This window comes from Myodes glareolus, chromosome 15 (assembly GCF_982192425.1).
Source record: "Myodes glareolus chromosome 15, mMyoGla1.1, whole genome shotgun sequence".
Taxonomy (NCBI): domain Eukaryota; kingdom Metazoa; phylum Chordata; class Mammalia; order Rodentia; family Cricetidae; genus Myodes; species Myodes glareolus.
The window spans coordinates 34,744,102-34,749,580 of NC_142040.1; the positions used below are offsets into that span (position 1 = coordinate 34,744,102).

Sequence of the window (5,479 nt, forward strand, 5' to 3'; positions counted from 1 at the left end):
ACACACAAATGCTCTCTGCAGCCAGAGCAACAGTATAGTGCATAACTTGTAACTGCTGGGGACCTTGCGATCCCCTGTGCCCTCAGCCTTCACTCCTGTTCAGATCTGCCATGTTCTCCTCAAGAGGTGACGCTTAAGCCCGGTTTGCTGTGGGCTAACCACAATCCACTCCGTGTTCAGTGTTTACTGGTCTACAGCTCCGGCCCCTTCTTTCTTCCTGATGCCATGAAGGAGCCAAACAAAGCAAAATTTCCTTATGCTAGGGAGTACCCACTATGTCTCAGCCTGGGATGGGAGCTGATGATGTGGGGATGAAGAGATGGATGGGGTTCCCACCCCCAAGGGGACAGTAGTCTCATGAGCCACAGGCTGAGTAAGTCTTTAGCAAACTTTCCAGAACGACATTCAGGCACTAAGTCTACTCTACTTCTGAGGTAGAAATTCCAGCCTTCCTCAGGAAGCTTCCAAGCAAGCTAGGCAACACCACAGGAGGGCCAGAATTATGTGCACCCGGGGATGTTGAGGTAGCAGCTCCAAGCCTGGCTTTCCCCTCTGTGTAGTGCCTGCCTGCCTTGCTCCACCTAGCTCTCTCCAGCCCTCCTGCCTTCCTTCTGCTCCTCAAATGCCCCAAGATGATGGGGAACTTCAGCCAATCACATTCTGCTTAGGGTGTGTCCCCCTGGGGCCACACAAAACAAATAAAAGATCCAGGTGCGCTTGCCCCCTCCTCTTTGCCCTCTGTGTTCCTGGATCGCTGGAACCCTGGTTTTTGTAAGTTTCCTTTCTTCTGTTTATTAAAGCTGTATATTTTGTATTAAGCTAGTCTGGCGAATCTTTTATTACCAATCGCGTCGTGCCATTTCACCAAGCTCTTTCTAGACTTGAGGCCTTTGCCTGGCAATTCACTCTCCCTGGATGACCTGCCCCTGATCTTCATGGACCTGTTTTTTTTGTTTGTTTGTTTGTTTGTTTGTTTTTTTGTCATTGGTCTAGCTAAATGTGTTCATCTGATCATCTGTCATCAGTCTAGCCTCAGCTAAATGTGTTCATCTGATCATCTGTCATCAGTCTAGCCTCAGCTAAATGTGTTCATCTGATCATCTGTCATCAGTCTAGCCTCAGCTAAGTGTGTTCATCTGATCATCCCGAACTCTCAACCACAGGAGGCCCACTCCGCTGAGTTCTGGGTTGGGTGCTAACTGGTCTTTTTTTAAGGTTGTCCCAGTTTTATTTTCTTTTGTGTATTTATCTTTTACTTGGATTTCTGTGTGTCTCCACTCGAAATACATATTCCAAGATCTAGTCCGCATAAAACACAGACTTCTTGTTACTCCTTTGCGGTCCCTTTAAGGGCTAACCACGCCCACTCCCCAGCCACCTCTGACCTCCCTCGTCGCCATCTTCTCTCTCTTTTGTTTTTGTCTCTTGGCGTGTGCACACGTGTCTCTGTTTTTCTCTATGTTTGTCTTTATGTCTCCATGTCTCCCTCTTCTTTAAACAATAGATGTTTAGCTTTATATATAGCCTTATGTCCATTTACTCTTCCGTCCACTGCATCCAGCTGCCTGACTCTGCCGCTTGCCCGGGGAACCTGCACTGCTCTGGCGGCAGCCTCTGCCTGGCTCGCAGGCCGCTCGGGGCATCCCAACCTATTATCTTTTTAAAGAACAAAATTGGTGCCGTGACTCGGATATCCTGAACTGGGTTCTTTTTCCACTCTCACCACTGGCTTCCCGGATGGCTTCAATCGGTGAGTCGCTCCTCGTTCTGCTACAGACGGTTGCTTTCCTTTACCGGAATCATGCTTGGACGACTCCGGGGGTTGGTCCGCCTGCGTTAGCACTGCATACTTCCTGTGCTGTGCATTCGTCTGGGGACCGTGTCCTCAGTTTCTTTCATTCGACTGGGGACCGGGTCCTCAGTTTTTTTTATCTTTTTTCATTTTCACTTCTTTTCTTTCCCTTTTCTCTCCTCTCGTCATAACCGCCGCTACGGAGCGGCCCCGACCTCTGGTTTCTGAATAACCTGCCCAGATCCAGCTAGGCCCATAACACCCCACCCGTGGATTGAGGACGCTCATTCACGTGGTCCTGGGCATTCATTGCGCGGGTTTTCACGATTCAGACTCTGGATAGCAACCGCCCACGGCAGGCAGCCCTAGGCTTTTAAAATTCCTGCGACTTTTCCATTCCAGCCGTGACATGGTGCAGTTTTTTCGGTTCCAGCCTTTTGCTCCCCTCTGTGGCTTATGGTTCGGCATGGCGGCTCAACAACAGGGCAGATAACGCCTTTAGGTCACTCTTTATTAATCTTAAAATCCTTACAGCTCAAAAATTGTAACTTCCCCCCCCCCCCCCCCCCGCAACACGTGGCCGCCGCCATGTTCATTGGGGTCAGGTGACTTTATCGCTAGATTCACTAAGAGCCAGGTCACGTGACCAAGCTCTTCCATTCTTATGTATGTCCTGCCTTTCCTCTCTCTCCCCCTCCTCGGTGTTCACTGAAATCCTCTCGTTAACTCTGATTACAGGTGTTTTGCATAGTGACGCGCTTCTGATAGGGCCCATCAGAAGCATGCACTTTGCCTAATTCCTGTTCAATCTTTCTTTGTATAATGATTGTTCATTTCATCTTATTTCAGACTACAAAATCATAAGTCTCGTATTTTAAACTGGTATGTACTTTTACCTCTCTTATATTTAATATTAAGCTATTCTCTACCATTGTCAATTCTGCCACTAATCTTAATGTTACAAACAGTTTTTTTTCTTTCTTTCTGTCTTTTTACAAATGTGGATCTTACCTATTAAGAGTCAGTACAGTCAAACTCAAACCCAACCTTCCAGACAGATTCTATACTGCAGCTATACCTAATACACAGCCCTCAACTGCTCAGAGATCTGGGGAATGCGATATTTAAGTATTTAATTACTAAAAAAAAACTTTTCATAACAAAAAGAGACAGGTTGGCTCCTAGCAAGCACTTTGTTTCCTCCAAAAAGACAGAAGACAAACGGTCACAGACCAGCGTCCATCTGCAGTTTGCTTCGACTGCCAAATGCTGACCATTGGGCAAAAACTGCCTTTCACCTAAACTGAAGACCTCTAAACGTGGACAGAATCACTGGAATCAACAGCCTAGCTGCCCGGGTAAGGTAGGCCTGTCTTCCTACAGATTTCTTAGCCCACAGGGTCTTCTGAAGCCTGACAGGCTCTGCACTAAACAACAAAGGTCAAATGCAACCTTCAGCAACCAGGGAGGACCCAAAAGAGTAGCTCTGGGTACCAACCAAGTAAGTTCTCTTGTCATTTTTTAATCAGTAACTCAAGTAAAATCTTATCCTTCTCAAAGATCTCTGACAGGTTGATAGCTGAAAGGTTTTGCCAGGTTGCTTCACCAAATAAAAATACCTTTCATTATACAAAAATATGTCATTATCCATTATACAATACATATGTCTAATATTTCTGTTTTTACAAACCCAAGGAGTTTTTATGAGTTCCAGGGAGCCGAATTAAAAAAAAAAAAAAAAACCACCGTAAACAGGTCAGATACATAACCCCTCAATTCGCTGGTCCTAATTTTTTTTTTTCTCAATTTAACTTTGTCCTCTGTTCTGCCAACATCCTAACCAGGTACAAGGGATACCAGACATTTCCATGCCACAGACACCTGTCAGGAACAGAGACCAACTATGCCAGGATGTGAACAGCACCCAGCCTTCTCTTGGATCTCCCTCCCCCGCCAAAGACGACGCCCACAAATCAGCCAGAAGCAGTCTTGAGAATTCACCGCCCCAATTCCTTCAAACTGTAATGTCTAACCTTCTACTTTTTATTATAAAAAGGATCCAGGAATGTTATTCCTTTGAGGTCCCTTTAAGGGCTAACCACGCCCACTCCCCAGCCACCTCTGATCTCCCTCGTCGCCATCTTCTCTCTCTTTTGTTTTTGTCTCTTGGCGTGTGCACACGTGTCTCTGTTTTTCTCTATGTTTGTCTTTATGTTTCTATGTCTCCCTCTTCTTTAAGTAATAAATGTTTAGCTTTATGTATAGCCTTATGTCCATTTACTCTGCCGTCCACCTCATCCAGCTGCCTGATTCTGCCGCTTGCCCGGGGAACCTGCACTGCTCTGGCAGCAGCCTCTGCCTGGCTCGCAGGCCGCTTGGGGCATCCCAACCTATTATCTTTAAAGAACAAAACTTCTAACATCCCATTTCCTGTCCCTCAGCACCTACTCCAGGGCTTGGCATGTGCTTGATGTCCTTAAGATATTCATCAGTTGACCGAATAGGTGAGTTGATACAAATCTGAATGCCACCACTGGTCATGTCAAACATTCAGGTAAGAAAAGCACCAGGAGCAGTTCTCCGTGTTTCTGAGTTATTAACTCAGTTAAGAACATTTCAGCCGAGTCTTGAAAGGCAATTAGATATTTTCAGGCATAGGAATGGAGGTAGGGGTATCCCAGGCAGAGAAAACAGTATATACAAAAGCCCCGAGCTGTGAACCCACAGGACAAAATTAGCCGTTCACAGCAGGCAAGGAGTGAAAACCAGGACCAGGAGATATGTTTACAAACAAGCTGGAGAGGAAAATATAAAGTAAGGCGATGAGAGATTGGGAGGTGAAGATAAAAGATTGAAGAGAAGGTCCACATCGCCTCACATTTCATGTCTCATCAATCAGTCCAGAGCACAGTTATCTCTCTGTGCTTCCTGGTTAACTTTTCTATACCCAGTGGCCATTCCCAGCAGTGTGCAGTGTCTGTTGTGATATTTGACTGTAAACAATGACTAGCCCGTCGTGTACCTGGTCATGTATTCTTTTGGTTGTGTCTGTGTGTGTAGATGTTTCTGTATGAGAGTAACATTGAATAAAGCTGATTCCTCCCCAGTGTGGTGGACAAGCTAATGGAGGGTCTGGGGGGAGAGTATAAGGGCTGACTTTTTGTGAGTTCAGGTGAAGCTTTCCTGCCATCTGACTGTAGCTGAACAACAGCTGTCCTGGGTCTCCAGTGCGCTGCCTCACTCAACAGATCTCCGGACTCGCAAGCCTCCATCATGGCAGAAGCTTATCCCTCCGTATAAACCTCCTTCTATCTTTATGAAGAAACCACAGGCCCTGTCTCTCCAAAGATACAACCTGTCTCTCCCTGGCTGACACAACCAGATCTTGACATTGGGGTGAGAGAGGAAGGGGAGACAGAGACAACTTAAGGAAATCCAAGGGAAAGCAGAGGAGAGAGGTGAACGTGTTGAGGGCAGAGAGACAGCCCAACAGCCAGAAGTCTCCGTCTTCCCTTCACCTCCAGGCTACTTAACAGGCTCCAGTGCCCAACACTTGGGTGCCCACCCCCGCCTCCCATGTAGGAGACAAGCTGAACAAAGTCTTGCCTCCGGATCTAAATGGCGGTACCCATCTTACTCCTTTAATGAGCTGCAATCAGGCCACTGATAGAGAGAAGCCTGGGCTGT

General features: G+C 46.7%; 1 long non-coding RNA gene across 1 annotated transcript; it reads left to right on the plus strand.

The window, feature by feature from the left end:
* The first annotated feature begins 1,342 nt into the window (after positions 1 to 1,342).
* LOC148119674 (uncharacterized) lies at positions 1,343 to 4,050 on the plus strand. Its single transcript, XR_015734988.1, has 2 exons — positions 1,343 to 1,750; positions 2,642 to 4,050. It is a non-coding gene; the product is annotated as an uncharacterized LOC148119674 (long non-coding RNA).
* Positions 4,051 to 5,479: the final 1,429 nt, after the last annotated feature.